Source organism: Siphateles boraxobius, unplaced genomic scaffold (genome assembly GCF_051911475.1).
Source record: "Siphateles boraxobius isolate OS27281-9 unplaced genomic scaffold, OSU_SipBor_1 8, whole genome shotgun sequence".
Lineage (NCBI taxonomy): Eukaryota > Metazoa > Chordata > Actinopteri > Cypriniformes > Leuciscidae > Siphateles > Siphateles boraxobius.
The window spans coordinates 39,061,280-39,083,732 of record NW_027509208.1 but is presented as its reverse complement, the minus strand read 5'-3'; the positions used below and the strand labels follow the sequence as shown (position 1 = coordinate 39,083,732).

Here is a 22,453-nt window from a genome sequence, read left to right as displayed (position 1 = left end):
TGTGTTATACTATATTAAAGCGCACGCGGAATCTTTTGGTTTATTTAGATAAAGACATTCCCAAAACCGCACAGACGGATCTCCACAAAACAGAATCAAATCTCAGGGAGCGTTTGATAACGAGAGGAACGAGGAGAACTCCTCTTTAGATGATTGCATCACCTTGTCTTCCACCCGTTTCTCTTTCTCTCCCTCTCTGCCTCTTGATATCTTTTTAAATCTGGAGAGAACTGAAGATTTCATTTCTTCCTCCATATGTAATCAACATCAAACACGCTCGCGCACTTTGTCTCACTCCCAACGACACTTTCGATTATTTCGCGCAGTCTCACCTGTGTCATCAATTAGAGTGTCTCTCCGCACAATGCATTATGGGAAAGAGTTCAGAGCTGTCAGCCATCATGAAGCGTTATCGTACACGCACTCAGCAGGAGTAATGCGAGGCGTCTGCGGTGTCAAGTGTTCTGTTTAATGTGATTCTCTCTAGTACGCCGTGTGTGTAGCATTCTGCAGCTGCTGTTTACCGTACAATAATACAACAAGTGTGTGTTTGAAGAGTGATTGCGCTGTGCGCCTATGCGGCTAAAGGGGACGGCACGTCACTGCTCATAAACTCATTTCAGACTGAAACCGTTTCTTGTTAAGAGAGACATTGTGTTACTGTGTTTGACCTGGAGCGGGTTAGATTGACAGAGTGAGTTTTATCCTGCAGGCGTGGCAGATTTGAAGAGTCTTTTGTAACGGTGAGAGACATTATATACATTCTCCACACATTTAGAGATTACTACTTTGTCTACCAATCTCACATGTTTTGGGAAATTGTTCATACTTTTTAAAGATCAGTCCATGTTTATATAATACAACACTCTTAAATAAAGATGTGATTTTTGCGGTGAAAACACTGAAGAACCAGTTGATAATAAACAGTTCAAGAACCATTACTGTGAAGAACATTTAATAATCTAAAGAACCTTTTTATGGTATAAAAAACCTTTTGTGTATTAAAAATAAAGGATCTTTATTGGCATCTGGGGTTTCATAAAGAACTTTTACCATACACGGAACTTTTACATTACACTAAAGGTTCTTTTTTAAAGAATTTTTAAATGTTCTTCACACTAAGAAAAAAATGGTTCATGGAACCATCAATGCCAATAAAAAAATCGTTATTTTTAAAAGTGAAGTTCCTGTTTTTTATGTAAATGATTCATAAGTGCACTTAAAATAACTTTCTCTGAAATACATTTCCCTTTATAGCTGAAGTCACCTATTGGCCGCACGGTTATTTGATAATTTTTCAGGCAACTGGTGCAGGTATACAGTCTTTTTAATGTGGCTCAATCTTAAGTTTATCAAGCGACGAGAATACTTTTGTGCGCAAAAACAAACAAAAATAGCGACTTTATTTCAACTATTCATTTCCTTCTCTGTAGGCCTCGAGTCAGTTAACGTAGTGTAATAGCGTAGAGCTACGTCACACGTAGACTTACTATTGGCCGACGCTGGTCATGTGGGTGATGCGTGTGACGTACAACAACAGAAGCTTACGCTGTTACACTAGTGAAATGACTCGAGGCCCACAGAGAAGGAAATGAATAGTTGAAATAAAGTCTTTATTTTTGTTTGTTTTTGCGCACAAAAAGTATTCTTGTAGTTTGATAAACTTAAGATTGAGTCACTGTAGTCACTTGGACCATTTTAACGATATCTTTAATAACTTTTCGAGGCCGGCAAGTTTCAATCCTTGAAGAAGCCTATGAAGGAGTGATCCAGCTCTCAGATTTAATCAAAAATATCTTAATTCGTCTTCCGAAGATGAACGAAGGTCTTACGGGGTTGAACAACATGAGGGAGAGTAAATACTGACAGAATTTTCATTTTTGGGTGAACTATCCCTTTAATTAACTACACAAGGTTTTTCATTTCTATGTAGAAAATCAGCTCTATGAAATATTAATAATCAATAATAACTGGTTATAATTGATTATGAAAATTTTGATCAGTTAATATAATTAACTTAAATGTAGTAAAATTATTTTTACTTCAACCCACCTGGTTGTGTTAATTTTACTTTGTCCCGTGGACACTCAGCGTTAATTGTTTATTAATTCTAAAAAATATTCATTTCTGGGGAAGGGAAATATCTTTCTTACTGTACAGTACTATTGAGAGCATGTAGTCACAATCTAAATCGTAAGGTAAACACAATTCTTTAAGTTGTTGAAAATTGACGGTTGTTGGTTCTGTGAGTGTCAAATGTTGAAGTTGCAATCGTTTTCTTCTCTGTTGGATGAAGAAGGTATGATGAACTTGCGTGGTTAGTTCGACTCTGTTGGGAGAGTGAAGGCCTAGCAGGCTGTGGTCACAGTGTGGTGGGGCCCATGGGACATCCATGCAGACATCAACCCAAGGTAGCAGCAGTGAAGGCCAGAGGAAGAGAGGACTAAGAGAGCCAATGGTAGGAGTTGCGATGGACTTCTTCTGTGTTGAATGAAGACGTTGTGCCAAACTGCTGAGGTTGTCCTGGATTCTGTTTTGGTTGAGAGTCCTCTCTCTCCTGAATGAGCACATGGCTGGTTGTGAGTCAAGGCCTGGGGCCTGCTGAGGCCACGCAGGACAGCACAACACCGCGAACGTACCGAGAAGTCAAGAGAGAGCGAAGGCTGGTGTGGATGCCATTTAAAGCCCGAAAGATCCCACCTCTCAGGGTTGGCTCAGCCAATAAGAAAGATGGAAGTTCCAGGCGGGAGACCTTGGTTTATGGCTCTTTGTTTCAAGGGTGCTCATTTGCATGTGCAGCTGGATGAGTGGTAGCCGACGAAGAAACCATGAAAGACTCCTGCAATACCAATATGTTGTCGCTATCTGCACACCATGTACACAGTCACTTCGATCTTCAAAGCACCAAGTCATAGAGACCAAACACGGCATCGGTGATGTTACAATGACCGTTGGTTGTATAATAAAATACATACCGTAGTATCAAATACATTATATACATAAAATACAAGACAGTAAATCATTCACAAAAATGTTTTGGGATGCATGCTCATTTATAGATCCGTTTATCGATCAATAAATGCAGGGAAGTCTGTTTTAATGTCTGTAGGTTCTAATGGCAAGGGGCCTGACCACATTCTTAACAGCAATAAAACAAACTTATCTGACCGTAGTCATGGTAACCAAAGATCCTTCTTGCCCTTGTTGGGGGATGGGACCACAGATCCCAGAGTGAGTTTTAAATATTATTTGTTACCTAAAACAAATAATTGTGTCTGATTTGTCTCAGTCGTTACATCTACTTCTAGAAAATAAGAAACAAAAAATTGTGCTTCAGGTGTGCTTTTCTTTTGAATGTTTTTAATTAATTTATTTAGCCACTGTAAACTTTATCGTTACATATCATATTGTTATATTACAATGCTATCAATTAGCTTACTTTGTTTTAAATTGAACAGCCTGAAAATATCACTGCTAAATACCTTTAAGTATTGTGGTATTCTGTTTCTCACTGACACGAGTGAAAAAAGAATAAATAAAAAAAAAAGACAATTCTGTCATCATTTACTCACCCTCGTGTCGTTCCAAACCCTTTCATTCATCTTTGGAACACAAATGAAGATATTTTTAATGAAATCTGAAAGCTTTCTGTCCCTTCATTGAAAGCTACACTACCACTTTGAGGCTATGTTTACACGGAAACGATCTGAAGAGAAAACGCAAAAGTGGCGTTGCGTTATCACTTTTTATTCTGCGTTTAGACGAGCGTTATCGGGGGGAAATCCGCGTGCATATGATGACGCAAAAGTCTGTGAAATTCGATGTAGTATGCACTCCAGGCGGCTAGGTGGCAATGTAAAGCACTGCGACACAACAACACCAATATCTGAGAATATTTTGTACAACTGCTGAAAAGACTCTTGTACGTTTATCAGAGCTGCTATGGCAACTTGAAGGTCCGACGTATGGAAATAATCCGACATATTGGGGTTATTTTCCTGTAATGGCGCATGCCTGTGACGTAAACACGTACGCGACGAGAGCCACAGTGAGCAGATTTGCGTTTTTACTGTTTAGATGGGAGCGACGGTGGATCGTTTTAAGATTTCCACTCTGGAGGGTGGTTTCACTTTTTTGCGTTTTTAAGCCTCCAAAACGCCGTCGCCGTGTAAACAAAAGGCACATCCGATAAAATATTTTTACGTTTTCACCCAGAATCGTTCTCGTGTAAACAGGGCCTGAGGCTTCAAAGTGTGGGTGTGTAATTAATGACAGGATTTTCATTTTTGGATGAACTAACCTTTTAAATAATCAACTGAACAGAAACAGGTGCGTGGAAATAATTAACAACCAAGGAAGCTAACTATAGGTGTCACGATTTGGTTTTGGTTCTTGTCTCATGTCATGTTTCTGTGTCTTGTCATGTGATTCCCTGTTTGTCATGTGATCCTGCCATGTGTCTAGTCATTGGTTAATCGTCTGATCATTGTTCACAGGTGTTCCTCCTTGTCTTGTAATTAGTCTGTGTATTTAAGGCCTCGGCCCAGTCCCAATTCGCATACTATCCGTCCTAAATAGTATTCGAAAATAGAATTAGTACGTCCCAAATCGTAGTATATTGAAATGAGTGTTTCAAAGATACCCGGATGGTCTACTATATCTGGTCAGAATCCGAAGTGCAGATCGATGCACACTCTAACGGCTAATATTGCCCACAACCCATCGCGCGTTGGACGAGGATTCGGTTAGAACTACAAATACGAGTGAAAAGTGTTAATTAAAAAAACAACAACAAACTACGGATATGGAGGACGCGCGCGCGGGTCCGGCGGTTATGTAGAGAGGTTTAGATAAAGGGGTGTTGAGTGATTATTTTTCAGTATCTAACCTGTCGAAAATTTATTTATTCAACATTGTCTACATTTTATTGCATCTGCAGCAGCATTGTGAACTTTTGTAAAGATATGTTTAGTCATTAGGCCTACCTTTTAAATGCATCATATTCAAATTGCAAACACACGAGGAGAGTCTCCGCATGAAAGACCGACGACTGCAGATGAACGTGCTCTCCGAAACGGTAGAAAATCAAATTAGATTGAATGGATGATTTTAACTGTGACAAAATGATTGACGGGGCAGTTTACGGGGACAGGATGGAGCGACAGATCTGTTAAAGATGACGTGATAGTATGTCCCAAAGCTTGCATACTGTTTTGCTACACACTCAAAAGTATGTACTTATGTACAAAGAGTACATACTTTTAGGTTGTAGTATAAGTAGGCGAATTGGGACTGGGCCCTCATGTTTGCCCTGTGTCTTTGTCGAGTATTGAATGTTTCCTGTTGATGTTCTAGTTTTGAGTTTCCAGTTTCATGCCTTTGTTTTATATTTGATCACGTTTTGTTAATAAATTGCATTTGGTTTCTTAATTCAACTTGCCTCTCGAGCAGTGGTTCCCAAACCTGTCCTGGCGTACCCCCAACACTGCACATTTTCTTTGTCTCCCTCATCAAACACACCTGATTCATCTCATTAGCTCATTAACCCATGTGATTATGAGCTGATGAGTTGAATCAGGTGTGTTTGATTAGGGAGACAAAGAAAATGTGCAGTGTTGGGGGTACGGCAGTACAGGAATGTTGGGTAGGGAAGTATGCGATTTTGGATGCAGCCAAAAAAAATATTTTTTAATGTTTTTACATGCTCACTAAAGCTGCATCAAAAATACAGTAAAAAACAGTAGTATTCTGAAATATTGCAATTTAAAATAATTCTATTTTAATATAATTTAAAATGTTATTTATTCCTGTGATGGCAAAGCTGATTTTTCATTTCTTACTTACCCCAAACTGGTATTGTTTACCAGGATCTGAATATAATAGTTTAATAGTTACCGCTGTGGTCAGAACTATTGGCATCCCTGGTAAATATGATCAAAGATGGCTGTAAAAATAAATCTGCATTGTTTATCCTTTTGATCTTTCATTAAAAAAATCTAACCTTTCTTTGAAGTAAAAGAATTCAAGTGGGGGAAGTGAATTTAAAGAAGGGTTTAAAGGGTTTTGTTAAATACTTTTTGAAATCTCCTTTTGCCAAGATAACAATAGTTTTCTTCTATAATGCCTGATGAGTTTGGAGAACAACTGACTAGAGATCAGAGATACTTCCTCCATACAGAATCTCTCCAGATCCTTCAGATTCACAAGTTCATGTTGGTGCTTCTCTTCAGTTCAGCACACTAATTTTCTATAGGGTTCAGTTTAGGGGACTGGGACGGGCTTCATTTTGTGCAAAGTAACACATTTTTGTGTTGATTTTGATATTTGGTTTGGAACATTGTCCTGATGGAAGATTAAACCACAGTCCATTATAAAATTTCTAGCAGAGGCAGTCAGGTTTTGATTTTTTACCTGTTGGTATTTGCTAGAATCCATAATGCCATGTATCTGAACAGGAGGACCTCCAACAAAAAAAAAGGCCCACAACAATAAAGATCCAGCAGTATAATAAACCGTAGGCACGGGGTACTTTTTTGTCCCCGTTTGCACCAAACACATCTGGTGGGTTTACTGCCAAAAAGCTCTTTTTTTTAGTTTCATATAATCTGGTCTCTTTTGAAGTTCCAGTCGTGTCTGACAACTGAATATGCTTTTATATGAGTATATGCTGAAAATGTTTTTGGATGAGTAAGGAAGATTTTTCTTGAAACCCTCCCAAAGGACATGGTGATGTAGGGGTTGTTTGATGTTTTTGTTTTTTTAGGCTTTCTGACCCCCAAGACTCAAGTAGTCTCTGCAATTCTCCATCTGTGATCCTTGGAGAGTCTTTGGCCAATCAAACTTTCCTTCTAGCCGTGCATTAGGATGATATAGAGACACGTCCTTTTCCAGGCAGATTTGTAACATCTTTAGTTGATTGGAACTTCTTAATAATTGCCCTGATGGTGGAAATGGGAATTTTCCATGGTTCAGCTATTTTCTTCTGCTGCACATCAGAACTATATTCTTTGGTTTTACTCATTGTGATGGATGGATCATTTTTAGACTCCTTTGAAACATGAAGTCATGGCTGGACAATTTCATGTTCCTAGTCATCCTAAAAAAATGTGCTAACATTTTTTTTATATTAATGGGAATATACCTCAGAGATATTTTACTCGTAAAACATTAAGGGGTGCCATTAATTGTGGCAAATGTGTTTTGTAGAAAAACATTTATTTCATAATGTGAGTTTCCCCCCACTTTCTATTCTTTTCCTTAAGTGAAATGTTAGATTTATGCTATTTTTTGAATGAAAGATCAAAAGAATAAACAATGCAGATTTATTTTTACAGATTTTATTTTATTAAAACCAGGTTTTGATTTGAAACATCTCACTGGCACCCGTGACACTGCATTTCAGGAATGAGTTTCTGCAAAATCCAGACGTGCGTCTCTTCAGACAGTCGGCTGTTTAGGTTATCTTCCTCACATGGAGAAGCTGCGAGTTATCGTGCTGTGTGTGAGAGAATGTGATATTGTCTCTGCGGCGAGTGGGAAGGTCTGCGCCGCGAAATTAGAATATCGGCTCCTGTGTTGTGACTGGCTTCTTTGAGCAAGCTCACCTGTGTGCTTCCTGCTCATTAGCATTCTCATGCATATTAATAAGGAGCAGAGGCGCAGCACGCCCTAGCTTGGCCGCAGGGCATCATGGGAGATTACTTGCATGCGTAATCCCGCTGGCTGGAGTTGGTCCAGAACTCCACAGCTGTCCGTCAAAGCGCAGGAGGGCAGAAGGGCATCAGGGTGTGGCGGGGCAGGGCAGTAAAGGGCTAGCGTTTAGCATGGGCTTAGCATTAGCTCATCCAGGATGGAGTCAATCGCCTTTTGAATCGTAATGAGATCGCTTTCAGTTTTTTTAAAGGCAGCTTTGCTGATTAGTTTCTATTTAGTTCAGTTTTCTGCTCTCTAAATGTCTGAAACTAGTGCTGTTTGGTCTCTGATGTATCCAACACGTAATTCAACCTGTTGAATTCTCAGATTCATTAGTGTATGAAGAAGTGTATTGTGCTAAACTATAAAAACATGTTGCTGAGGCGATAGAATCACTTCAATCGATTTTTTATAAGAATGAACGCTCTTATTCGTATTTTAAAGTGGCATTTATTTGACCAAAATACAGTACAAACAGTAAAATTGTGAAATATTATTACAGTTTAAAATAGCTGTTTTCTAATTGAATATATTTTAACATGTAATTTATTGCTGTGATCAAAGCTGAATTTTCAGCATCAGTCTTCAGTGTCACATGATCCTTCAGAAATCATTCTAATATGATGATTTGCTGCACAAGAAACACTTATTATTATTATCAATGTTGAAAGTTGTGCTGCTTAAAAGTGGGGTATGTGATTCTCTTTTTTGTCCATTTTTTTCAAAATAACTAGAAATCCTATTCCCAACTCACGAGTTAGAAGCACTTAAATGAAAATTAAGCAATTTAATCATCTGTGGAACGGGCAGGACTTGGAAAAACTCCAGGCAATCATTTCCAAGACCACCTGGAATCATTGGACAGTAAGTTCGTCAATCAAACGTTGTACCACACCCCCCTCCCCCCAGCGCGCGTGACCCCCTTCGTGACGCATGCACATCTCGTCAGTAAAGCCGGTTGCATGATTAGTAGTAAATCGTCATTACAATCTCTCGCGCATCTGAGTTTTCGCTCGTGCATGATTGCGCGTCCATGTTCTTCGAATGGGTGGAGTCAGGGCCAGCATTGGAGGAAAGAAGGTAGGACCATTTGAATTGTGTATTTTCAAAATCTGCCGGTCGTTTTCAAAATCACATACCTCACCTTTAATATTTTTGTGGAAACAGTGATATTCTTAGATGAATATAAAGTTCAAAAGAACAGCATTTATTTGAAATGGCAAACCTTTGTAATAATATAAATGTCCTAACTGTCACTTTTGATCTATTTAATAAAAGTACAATGTATTAATATTTGTATTTATCCTAAAAGTGGTCCATGGAATATATTCCACTTTCAAAGTTATATGATATGATATGATTCAGACTGAACTCTGAACAGACTTTTATGCTGATTTTGCATCCCTTTTTGAAAGTTTTAGTTCCTATTAATTGCAAATGCAAGGAAAAGAGTGACCAGCACAATTAACTAATCATATTTTCTCCTTTTTTGTTCCACAGAAGAAAGTCATATAGATGGTTTGGAACGTCATGAGGGTGAGTAAAAAATATGTATTTCTATTTAGTGAATAAATGTATAATAATAAGAGAATCTTTATTTTTATGTGTTATGTTCACTCTTAGAATGAAAGGTTCTAGAACCTTAAAGGGTTCAGGCGCCTCATATATAGAAACTTTTAGGGCTTTACGGGATCGTTTTATGCATTTAGTTTTAATTAATTATTTTTTTATTTAATTATTTTTTTATTGTGATTAAATTGAATTAATTAAACAGCTCATAAACATACTTTATCACTAGGAAACAAACCCCGTTAATCATGATAACAGGTCATAATTTAAGACATTTATCCTTTTATAGAATCTTTTTGGCCTAATTGGTGCTTTAAAATTGAGTCAAGAACCCTAGAGTTCTGTATAGAACCCCAATGATCCTTTTATTTTTCTGGCTATTCCTTTAAATGTGATGACACATGTTGCTTCATTGCTCATAATGACCTACACACAAGAAGCCAATTTATTTTATAGTAAAACATCTCCATGTTAGGTTAACCAGCAGTATCATCAGGGGAAGGAAACATGTTTTTCAACTAGTTCTTAAACCATCTTACTGCAGCCTACAATGCATTTAACTATGAAGAAATCAACAGCCATGTGGACCCCAACTGATCCCATAATCAAGTGTGTGTAGTTTTTCAGCTATAGCCTTCATGTATCACATCTGAGAATACATACCAGTTAACAGTGTGTTAATCACACAGTAGTAAAAGTTCATAAAAATAGGCCACAATGAACTAGATTCGGTATTGGTGTTTTATCTGTATTTTGAATTCCGCATTGCATTTTATTGTGTTTTAGGGTTAATGGAAATGTCTGTAATATTACTGGATAATGTCCTGGCAAAAGAAAATTACCAGTACATTTTCTGTTTTTATTTTTACACATGAAATCATAAATGACCCTATTTATTTACTGTCTTCATGCATGTTCCCAGTCTAATTGTGAGCAGCTTATTAATGCATGTTGTTCCAAAGACAAAAATGTCTTTGAAGTCTTTCAGTGCATGAAACTACTTTTCTTTTCAGCCGACGCCACAAGGTGTGTTTTAAAAGGTATACATTCAGATCTGACTGTATTCTGGTACGCAACACCCAATAAGCACCCAATAAGCTCCCAGTAGATAAAATCAAGTCCGCCGGTACCTTTTTTCTCATTGACATTGAGCATTTGGTTTCTCTTGAAAATATTACATCACAGAAGTGAAATTGGTTGCAAATGCTGATTCAAGTTGACTCGACTTTCTCTAGCCCTAAACGTTGTCTCCATTAATTTGCTCAGTTTTTTAAAGGCAGCCAAATTAAAGGTGACATGTAAGATTTTATAATGATAAAATACATTCTCTTAACCCAGTTTATAGTTCATTGACCACTATCAGGCCTTGTCCACACTAATACATTTTCATCTGAAAGCGGATCTTTTACTCTCCATTTTGGCCTTTCATCCACACTGAGAAGGCGTTTTTAACAACAAAAACGCTCTTCAAAGTGGATACATTTGAAAACGTGTTTTTCATGTTTCATGGACTGAGAAAACTGAGGTATTTTAAAAACGCTGAAGTAAGTTTAGTCATGTGACACATATTGAACCCATAGATATTCATGTTTATACCGGTATTGTGCCTGTTATGTGCTACTCACTTTAACACAGTTGCTAAAATATGTTACTTTTCACACTCTTCATATCACAGTCCTGCAAAGATGACAGAAAATTCACTCACATTTGCTGTCCTGCAGCAAAACATGAGAGCAGTCACGTTTTAGACCAAACATATAATGGTGAGTGGGTGCGATCTGGACGTATCTGTCACAGAGTCACTCACACCATCCACTCGTTCATCATCAGCACCAGATCCGCCCACTCGTTCATCTTCACCCGAATTCTGATCATCTGCATTTGTTCACCCTCATCAGCCTCACCATATCAAGCCTGCACTCCCTCCATTTCACTGTCTGGTCTCGTCACACGTTACACAGACTCTTCCTGCTCTCACCAGAGATTCCCAGTATTCCCGTACCTGATCTTCATCCTCATCTTCGTCTGCTTCAGTAGTCTGCAGTCTTCGGATCCTCATAACCTCCCTGTGTCTTCGTTCCTCGATCCTCAATCATCCTCAACCTCACATCCTTCATCTTCATTTGCATTACAGTCAGCTTAGTCCTACATGTCCTCTATTAATACCATCCTTCACCTGTTGTGTTCTGTTTTGCTCCCGCTCTGTTTATTTTACATCCACCGTCTGTTCCCTTCCGTGTCGTGACAGAAGACTAGACCCACCAAGCAGAGCACCGAGAGCCCGAATACGAGCACGAGCACGGATCCGTTTGCCGAACTGGTTCAAGCACTTCTTCTGCTGTTGCCTCTGCCAGTCCCATGGGCCATCCAGCGACATTCACCTGTGAGGCGAGGATTGCAGTGGATTTCTCCTTCAATGCTCACTGTACTACGAAATGCAGCCACATCTCTTCCCCACGGATCGCGCAAGGGTAGCCTCCATGATTTCTCTTCTAACCAGTCGAGCTCTACAGTGGGCACTCGTTGTGGCAGTCCAATGCTCAAGTAACCACCTCGTTATCAGCCTTCACCAAACACATCAAGGAAGTCTTCGGACAATCAATTTCAACCCCCTCCATTCACAATCAACTCTTTCTTCTTCACCAAGGTACCGAATCACTCAGTCAGTAGTATGCTTTAACTTTTCGTAAATTGGCAGCCTCTAGTGGATGGAACGAAACCGCTCTTCTCACTTTGTAGTCACCTACCGACCTGGAAGCAAGAATTGTAAGGCAGACGCACTCTCTCGTCTTCATCATCCGGATCCTGAGCCCGCAACACCTGAACCTATTCTCCCTCTAGCCATGATTGTCAGCCCCATCCAATGGGCACTCGATGACCAAATCCGTCAAGCCACTTTGACCGAACCTGCTCCGCTGGGAGGTCCTGAGGGACGTATCTTTATACGATCAACCTATCGTCTGTCCCTCATGGACTCCGCTCACACCTCTCCGGGCTCTGGACACCCAGGTAGCCGGCGAACCCTCTCGCTCCTCAGCCAACACTACTGGTGGCCATCTATGGCCCAGGATATCTCCCGATACATCAGAGGATGCTCAGTGTGTGCCATCAGCAACACTCCCTGTCGACTACCAGAAGGTAAACTCACACCATTACCCATTAGGGCTGCACGGTATTGGTAAAAAATGACATTGCGATATTTTATTTTTCTGCGATATAAAAACAATTGCTCCAGATGACTTGAATAGCTCTATTTGGAAAGAATGAATCATTCTAAAATGACTGGGGTGGTTTTGTCATGGAGTAAATCCGCATAGAAACTAATATTAATAATGTTAACTAATGTAGTTAACTAGAGTTTAATAAATGGAACATTATTGTACAGTGTTTCCGATTTGTTATGTCTCTTGAGTTCAGTGTTGGCCATATCAGTTGTTTTAACCATTCATTAAAGTGAATCGGTTCAAAGGAGTCATTAGTTCGTGAATCGGACGTGTCCTTAACGGACCACGGCACATGTTGTGTGATTTATCCCGGCAGTTTAGGACATCGCACAAGATTTGTGTCAACACAGAAAACATTGCATCACTGGACAGATTTTTTGTTTATTGAAAGTGTGGTTTATGTCATCTGAATGCGTGGAGCGCTTTTCAGAGAAGATAAGGCAACGTTATTTTAGCACAATTCACAACCAGCGGTAGTTCAGAAAAAATAAACTTCGGTCTTCCGACCTTTTACCATCGTGTATTCTCAAAGATATTCAGTCAACTCAATTCATTAATATGCGCGAGGGAGGGAGAGAGAGCAAGACAGTTTGAAGACAGTGTGGGAGTACGCGCGCGCGGCCGGGGCTTTCACTTCTCTCTGCTCGTTCTCGGTTAAACAAGCGCAGCAGTCAGTCATCTACATCACTCACTGGTCAAATAAGGCTTTGGCGGGACAAAAATAAACTTAAGTAAGGCTGACAGAAAACCGTGTGCAAGTTCCAGTCTTCATGCGATTGATGTTTAAACTGAAAGGACTTGCAAATTGATAAACTCTCACTCTATGATGGTTAAACTTTGCAATTAATCCACGGAGCTGCTGGCCCATAGCCTACTGATCATTAATCATGGATCAACTACGATCCCTATACTTGACATCGCACATCCTGCGATGTGACTATCGTGGATGCACACATCGCCATATCGATGCTAAAACGATACATCGTGCAACCCTATTACCCATACCCAACTCTCCCTGGTCCCATCTAGGCATTGATTTTAAGACCGACCTTCCATCTTCAAACTCTCATACCTGCATCTTCTTCATAGTCAACCTGTTCTCCAAATCCTGCAAGCTCATCCCCCTAAAAGGACTTCCTACTGCCTTCGAGGCTGCAGAAACATTATTTCAACACATATTTCGTCACTTGGGTCTCCCAGAAGATATCGTCTCCGACAGAGGTCCTCAGATTATCTCCCGTGTCTGGTAAGCCTTCAAACTTCTCAGTATCCCCATCAGTCTCTCATGCGGTTATCATTCCCAAACTAACGGCCAGATTGAGCGGAAGATCCAAGAAATCGGGAGGTACCTGAGGTCATACTGCCACCAGAACCAGGACAGCAGGCAGTGCGGAGACACAAGGAACAGGCAGACATCAAACTAGGGAACAGACCCAATAATATCACCCTGGACAGTTGGTGTGGCTGTCCACCTGGGACATCTGTCTCCGCCTGCCCTGCCGTAAGCTGAATCCGTGCTATATGGGTCTCTTCAAGGTGCAGAGGCAGCTCAACGATGTCACATATCGCCTGGAGCTCCCCTCACATTACAGAATCTCACCTTCATTTCACGTTTCCCTTCTCAAACCTTACACTGACCCTCTCCCAACTTCCACAGGATCTGGTGATGGTGACGATGGCGTACCTCCTTCACCTGACATCACCAACGAGGATACCATCTACCACAGAGGTCTTCAATCCTGCTCCTGGAGGGCCACTGTCCTGCAGAGTTTAGTTCCAACCCTAATCAAACACACCTGAATCAGCTCATCAAGCTCTTCAGGATCGCTTGAATATACAAAGGCAGGTGTGCTGAAGCAGGTTTGGAACTAAACTCTGCAGGACAGTGGCCCTCCAGGAGCAGGATTGAAGACCTCTGATCTACCGGGTCCAATCCATCTCTGACTCACGACGACGAGGGAAGCGTCTTGAGTACCTCATAGACTGGGAAGGATACGCCCCAGAGGAATGCTCCTGGGTCGTTAGAGACGACATCCTGGACCCCACCTTACAGACCCAGTTCCACCTTGACCATCCAGATCGACCCGCGGCCAGAAGTCGAGGCCGTACCTGTTGTCGTCATCTCCGGTCGTCAGGAGCCACCCGTGGAGGATGTACCCGTGGGGGTACTGTCACAGAGTTACTCACACCATCCACTCAGCCATCAGCATCAGATCCGCCCACTCGTTCATCATCACCCGAATTCTGATCACCTGCACCTGTTCACCCTCATCAGCCTCACCATATCAAGCCTGCACTCCCTCCATTTCACTGCCTGGTCTCATCACACTTTACACAGACTCTTCCTGCTCTCACCAGACATTCCCAGTATTCCCCTACCTGATCTTCGTCTTCATCCTCATCTTCGTCTTCGTCTTCTTCAGTAGTCTGCAGTCTTCGGATCCCCATAACCTCCCTGGGGCTTCGTTCCTCGATCTACAATCATCCTCAACCTCACTTCTTTCATCTTCATTTGCGTTACAGTCAGCTTAGTCCTACATGTCATCTAGCAATACCATTATTCACCTGTTGTGTTCTGTTTTGCTCCCGCTCTGTCAATAAACTGTTTATTTTATATCCACCGTCCGTTCCCTTTTGAATTGGTAAGATATTTTGCACCCATTCAGAAATCGGTGAAGAAAAAATGCACTCCAGTCAGTGTTAACTTACTCAATTGTTTACTCATGACATATATAGCAACACATCTAAAAGTATTGCCAATATGTTGGACCTTTTATTGAAAGTAGCTGCTTTTACCAACTAAGACATGCTTTAACAAACACCTGTAAGCGCTGGAGGAGCAACGTGAAGTGCAAATTGCAGTTTGCAAAATATTTTTTTTTCCCGTTAGGTGTCACTAGTGTCGCAGAAACTACATACTTCCAAATGTACGTACGTAAAATCCAAAGAAGAGATGATTGCTGTATTGAACTTCCCCTGCCAGTATTTTGCCAGTAAGTTGCCAGTCACCACCAGCATTTTTTTAATCATTTTTCATTCACATTTAATCAAGTTTCATGGCCATCAGAATATTTAATTGAATGAATATCTGAACAAGCAATATAACAAAAGAAAGAACAGAAAAGTTTTAATGATTTAGTTTAGCTTCATGCATTCTCTTTTTTATCAACATTTGAATGTGAGTTTCATAAAACAGCAAAACATTTTACAAAAACCTGAGGAAATATCGTTTCTGTCAAAGACTTCATCGATTGGATTCAGAATGATAATCAAAACATAGATGGAGTAGATTGAGTCCATCAACACCCTCAAAGCTTCACAGTCCTGTAGCTAATCCTCGGTCGACTTTTCATTCAGTTGCATTAGGCAGTTTTGATTTATACGCTGTTTAATGTTGAGGATAGCGTTATTTTACATATGCATCTGCTTACATATGAGATCGCTTGTTCCTGCTTCTTCTTCTTCTTTGTTTTGATTAGGAGATTCAGTACTCTTTCAGAAGGTGTGTAATAGCGCCCCCTACCATATAACAGTGAAAATATGGAAAGCCGGAAAATTCCGTCAATGGTGGGGAAAGAGTTAATTGAGACCAATGCAAGGTGGGTGTGTTTCAAATGTGTTTATTCATCAGTGTTTATCTCTTTGGTGCAGAAATGAGATTCCACATTTGCTGGAAACTGAATGTTTGGAATGAAGGGTTGCAGAAGCGCAGTATTGATCTGTCCTTTTCCAGCACTATTAGTGTTTCCACATCATCAGATGTATGAAAGTGTATGCCAGATATATGTGTATGTGAGAGGGAGAGATAGAGTGAGCGGTAGGGAGCACAGTGGGGTTCACCTACTGTGTGAATACTAATTCAGCTCTCTTGGCAGGTCAGGGTCCCTCTCCTCTCGACATTTACCCATCTGCACCGCAGCACACACTCTCACACTCAGCTCCTGTGGATTACCTAGGCCGCAGGACAGAGCCGTTTCTATGGAAACCTCATAGCAGGCCGCATGAGTTAACCGTACACCTCTTGTAAAGTCTCTTCTCTTGGTGTGTGTGTGTGTGTGTGTGTGTGTGTGTAAAGCACACAGCGCTGGGTGAACTGCACACCAACCTGCCAATCAGGTAATTATTGTACTCTTTAATGAAAGACAGAAAGTCTTGCGTTCTTTTCCTGAAGATTGTTTTATGGTAACGTTTATCAGTGACTAGATAACACCTGTAAAGCAGCTCAAAGAAACACTGGAACCACATGTTTCACTCATTTGAATTGCATAAAGCTGTCAGACAGGAGAAGATTACGATACATACATTACTGTTCAAAAGTTTTGAAAGAAGTCTTTCCAAGGCTGCATTTTTTTGATCAGAAATGCTTAAAACGGTAATATTGCGAAATATTATTACGATTTTAAATAGATGTTTTCTATTTGAATACATGTTAAAATGTCATTTATTCCTGTGATCAAAGATGAATTTTCAGCATCATTACTCCAGTCTTCAGTGTCACATGATCCTTCAGAAATCATTCTAATATGATGATTTTCTGCTCAAGAAACATTTCTGATTATTATCAATGTTGAACACAGTTATTCTGCAAATTTTTATAAAAAATATGTTATAAATGAAAGTTCAAAGAACAGCATTTAATTGAAAAGAAATCTTTTGTAACATTATTTATGTCTTTTCATTTCACTTTTGATCAATTAAATGCATCTTTCCTGAATAAAAGTATGAATTTCTTTCATAAAAAATTACTAACCCACAAGTTTTGATAGTGTACAATACTATATTCCCAAGTGAAGTTTAATCAACAGCATTTTTGGCATTATGTTAATAACCACAAACATCACCACGTGTCACTCTTTTTCTTAAAACAATAAATAAATAATGAAAATAAAATCTGGGTTAAAGTGAGGCACTTACAATGGAAGTGAAATAGTTGACTATCTGTAAATGTTAAAATAATCACTGTTTTAATAGTGAAGCCACAAGATGTAAACAATATAATTGTTATGATTATGTTTTTAGACTGAAACAATCACTTGCTAACCTTTTCTGTGTGAAGTTATTGAATTTTACAACTTCGTCTCCATTACAGTGCGATGATGTAAAAAACCTAAAATCCCAAAACGTAATAATTAGGGTTCAACCAGCTTTACAACTCAAATAATACACGCATTTTAACAAAAAACAAAGTGCATTTATAAAATTGTCACATTTTAAATCCTTCCAAAATTTGCCCCGTTTACTTCCACTGTAAGCGCCTCATCGTAAAAATATTTTTTTTTTTTTTCATTGTAAAGAAAAGGAACGACAAGTATATATTTTATACTTAAATATTCCTTTTAAATTAAAGTTCACAGTACAGTGCATTTACATAGTATAGTATTTATTATTCGGATCAGGGTGTGAAAAATATGCAGTTACACATATTCTTATTGTACATGCGTTCCGATACAGTTACAAAATATTACAATACACAATCACATGTTATTCTGCTTGTAATTATACAGTTTTTTGTTATTGTAGATGATTACGTAAGCATTTAATGTTACATGAACATCGTGATATACTGTGTAAAAGTAAAACCCAACAGGTAGATGCAAAACTAAACCAAGACCATGTGCATTTCATGTGATGACAACAGTAATGAGAACAGGAAAACGGACATAATCTGAAGACAGAAGTTGGCATTTTCAGCCATCTGATATTGTGTGTCGAAGTGCTTATCGGAAGCGGTGTTAATATCTATACGAGACAGAGTATATTACAGGGTATCTGACATTGAGTGTGTGCTTGTATGTGTGTAGGTTACCATTTGATTGACAGGTGAGCAGAGTCTCAGTGCTCTGGGCTTCATAATCAGCAGCTTTATTCCGAGCACAAAGGATTGTGGGAAGAGAGGGATGAGAGAAGCCGAGAAGTGCAGAATAGTAAAATTCCCGGAGGAGAGGAGGGGTTGCCTTCTCTCCTTTGTTTATTTCTTTGCTTTCCTTTGAACAGGTTCTCAGTGTGTGTGTTTTTGGGAGCGCAGGTAGTGTATTTGGTGTATTTTTGAGCATGTGCACTTCTCTGCGTGTGTATGTGTGTGTTTTTGAGAAGAGTGTTGTTCTCATTATGACTGATAGATCAAAAGCTCGATTAATTTCTGAGCACGTCTTCCTGGTGCTGTTGCTCCAGCTGTTCAATGCTGCAAACAGCCTCTCTCTGATTGGACGAACTCTTAGTCAATCAATCAAACGGGGGTGTGGCCAGGTGGAGGGGGGGCTTGGTGATATTTTTGTATCTGAGATGTTTTTCCTGCATTATTTTATCGTTTCCTGAATATTTTTTTTGTGTGTCTTTTTACGATTTTTTTTTAAAGAACATTCATCTGGATATGTAGGGGTGGCCGATATACCGGCAGACATGATTTACTGGTAGAAATGTGTCAACTGGTAGAGATTTTGGACTATGTCTCTATCGCGGTTACGCTTACGTCACGTGACATTGCTATGCCGTCACGAAAGCGTATCATTTGAATGTGTTTTTAAGCATTGCTATGTGATTTTAAACCATTGAAGCGCATAAGCAGCGAAATAACTCATTCCGTTTATGTGTGCGGCACGTAAAGCCGTTCTTCATACAACGCTTTTTTCTATTCCATGGCGCTACTTATCCATTGTTTTTCAATGTAAACACGTGCTAGACTGACGTATTTAACCATTGCTCTCACTTTTGCAGCGTCCCGTTGAAAAATGCTGCTTTCAAGTTAAAAAAAGTTCAACGTTTAAAAAACGCGCCTCTTTTCGTTCCACTGACCTGCGTCTCTGTGTGAACCGGCCCTTATGGACCTCATTCAGAGCAGCGCCATGACAGGTATGAAAGCGAGGCTGTGAGGGATAGACTTACCGTATTTTCAACGCCATCCACTTTAAAAAAGCTGTATAAAGCTCCTAGATCACTTATAATTTTCCACAGCTCGCCATCTGGAGATTTTTGTCTCTGCAAAAATATCTTTCCAAGAATTTCAGTAGTGTTTCGTCAGCAGAACAATCCAGAAAAACATTAAATTACAGTACAACCCACTGAAGAGATGTATGTATGTCTTTCCCTCGCAGTCTCGCTTTCATTCCCGTTAAAAATTAAAGATGGCGCTGCTGTGAATACACTAAAAAGTTATGACAACGTATGTTTTTACATTGCTTTAACTCATCAAAACACGTTAAGCTATACAAGATTCAACTCATTTTTTAAGTCAGTTCTCACGTCAATGTCAATTTTTAAGTCAACGTAATTTAAGTTGAAATTGACTTAAAACAAGTTGATTGTACTTACGGTAAATAATTTAAGGCAGCAATGAATGGCAGTCTAATAAACCTTCTGTTGTCTGTCATTAATGTTAATCAAACAACAAAATTGAGAAAATCTCTGAATAAAAACAAATGTTTATTTAATTTACACAGTGAAGACTATGCAGTCTTTTTTATACATTTTATTACTTTATACAGATTATGTAGTATTTCTTTTTTCTAGTGCTTGAAGTTTTTCAAGTAGGTCTATTTCATTTGTGTCTTTGTTCATTGTAGTTTTTTTGTCCTACTGATTGTAATTAGTTTCTTTGTTCTTATTTTATCACTGACTGTTTACTTGTCTTATGTAAGCTTGAGAGTTTTTTTTTAGTTTTTTGTGAAATTGGTGACAAATAATACTATTTAAGTGGCATCAAAAGTTTTGATATAAAACCTTTTTCAAAGCAAAAACAACTATATTATGAAATACATCATTATCGATCGTAATATAAAATTACTAATTTTGTGTTGTAAGAATTTGGTCATTTTAATTTAAACTCTATATTTGCAAACACATACAGTCTTCCTAGAGGTTAAGCACTTTTTAAGTTAAACAATACTATTTCTTCCTTGGATTAACCACTTTTTCTGTTATTCTCATTTTGTAAGTTGTTTTGGATAAATGGAAAAAAGGTAAATTTAGCACTGGACTGTGAGTTGATGCTTCTGCTGCTCAAACTTTCCGACCTCTCTGAGCTGCTGTGTTTCCAGTGAAGCTGTTATTGAAGCCGGCGTTTCTCAGAACTGCTGTTGAAACTCATTTACTTCAGCTCCAGGAAGTCAACAGCATCACTTCTCTTTCCTCGCTGCTTTTTCTTTTCTCTCTTTTGTCAGATCTGCTTAGTATGTTGAGAATGTTCCTTGCCCGTCAGTCTGTTTATCTGTCTTTTCATTGCGGCTCTCTTTCCGTTACTGTCTGTCCATCCATGTGTTTCTGGAAGGATTTTACAATGAGAAATGTTTCAAGTGATTGTTGCTTAGTAAACGCCAGCTTCGGGTGATTATTAATGAACAGAAACGGGAGTAAAACCCAAATCATCCCGAGTAAAAGTTTGTTTTTAGAGCCTTTAACCTTCTAACTCTCTCTTCCCAGAGTTTACCTGCTTAAACGATGCCAAATTTACTAATATTAACAATATCCCTGCCTGTCTCTGTCTTTTTTTTAGCGTGTTCAAGTGTCGTGTATGTGATTTTTCTGTTGTTTTGGCTGCTGATTAAGCTCATATCCATAAACAAAACGACCTCGTTTAACAGATTACAAAGGAATTACACGATCAAAGAGCAAAAGACAGGATGTATAAGAGAGTGGGAGAGAGAGCGAGGAGATTGCTTGTGTGTGAGACAGAGAGAGAGAGATACACCTCTTGCCCTACACTATCTGATATCGGAATCCATTTTGTGCTGAATGAACGTAACAGCTAATCCCGCCCTCTGGTACAGGCCTGAGGGTCTCTGACACTCTCACACACACACACACACACACCCAGCAGACACACTGTGGATTTACATGCTTTCAGAGAACCATCATTTTGTTGCATTCCAACATGTTTTTATAGATGCACTGTTTTGCGAATGAATACTGACTGACTTGCACTAAATATGGTGTATCTGTGTGTTTGAGAGGACAGGTTGCACTACAATAGTCACTAAGTTTACTATTTTCTTTATCTGACGTAGCATATAAAAAGAATCTTCTTTGACATGAATATGCCACTTGAATACTATCCATTCTAATTGGATTTCAGTGAAATAGTGTTGCCATTTGAACTGGTTTAAGCTGGATCATTTCAGTGGTTTTGAACTGGACACATTTTTCATGGCAGATTGTATACTTATTGGAAGCTAAACAGTAAATAAAGTAGTATACTCTTTTTAAAATAAAGGCTCCTAAAGAAGGTTTTTGCAGTGAGGCCATTTTTGGTTCCGCTAAGAACCTTTTAGTGAACGGCTATTAAAATAACCGTTTTTTCTCTTGTGTTAAGAATAGTTTTAAAATATAAAGAATAATTTTCCACTATAAAGAACCTTTTGTGGAATGGAAAGATTCCATGGATGTTAAAGATTCTTCATGGAACCATTGATGCCAATAAGTAACTTTTAGTTTTAAGAGCGTGTAACAAATTTAACCGTCAAGGGTTTGTGTATTTGCTGCTGGTGGTTTACTTATGTCATAATTAGTGTTTAATTAGCTGTGACCTGCTTTACTGTTGTTGTAAAGCTTTTAATAAATGTAGGTTGGGTTATAACTTTATGATTTTTTTTATAAACAACTGTTTTAATTATAGTTTTGTTAGCTTGTTGAATGACCTTTAATATGATAGATAAGTAGAAGAGATCTAAGGACAGTTCATCTGGATTATTATATTAAATTGGATTAAATTGGGTCTAGATTAAAAGAATCAAACTATCTTCAGTCACTAAAATGGCCATTCAACAAATGGTTCATGTAATATAAGTGCGTTTTCCTCACTGTAGGTCTGCCTCTGGTGAACATAATGAAGTATTGATCCATTTTCATGCCGAAATTGGACTTTAATATGACTTTTGCTGGTCAACTGCACAAGCTGTCCTCTTCAGGTTGTGGTATTTTTTGAATTTTGAGATGAATCCCATTTTAACACATAAAGGGCTTTTAAATTAAGAGGT

At 39.0% G+C, this 22,453-nt stretch overlaps 1 protein-coding gene across 3 annotated transcripts in view; it reads left to right on the top strand.

Moving 5' to 3' along the window:
* Positions 1–22,453, top strand: part of tfap2d (transcription factor AP-2 delta (activating enhancer binding protein 2 delta)) — an 83,674-nt gene that overhangs the window by 47,318 nt on the left and 13,903 nt on the right. For 2 of the 3 annotated variants that reach the window (XM_077219783.1, XM_077219785.1), the window contains 3 exons: positions 9,193–9,228; positions 15,965–16,084; positions 16,361–16,601. The gene's annotated coding sequence lies outside the window, so the exon portion shown is untranslated. The remainder of the gene's footprint in view (positions 1–9,192; positions 9,229–15,964; positions 16,085–16,360; positions 16,602–22,453) is intronic. The other variant, XM_077219784.1, reaches the window with a different exon arrangement.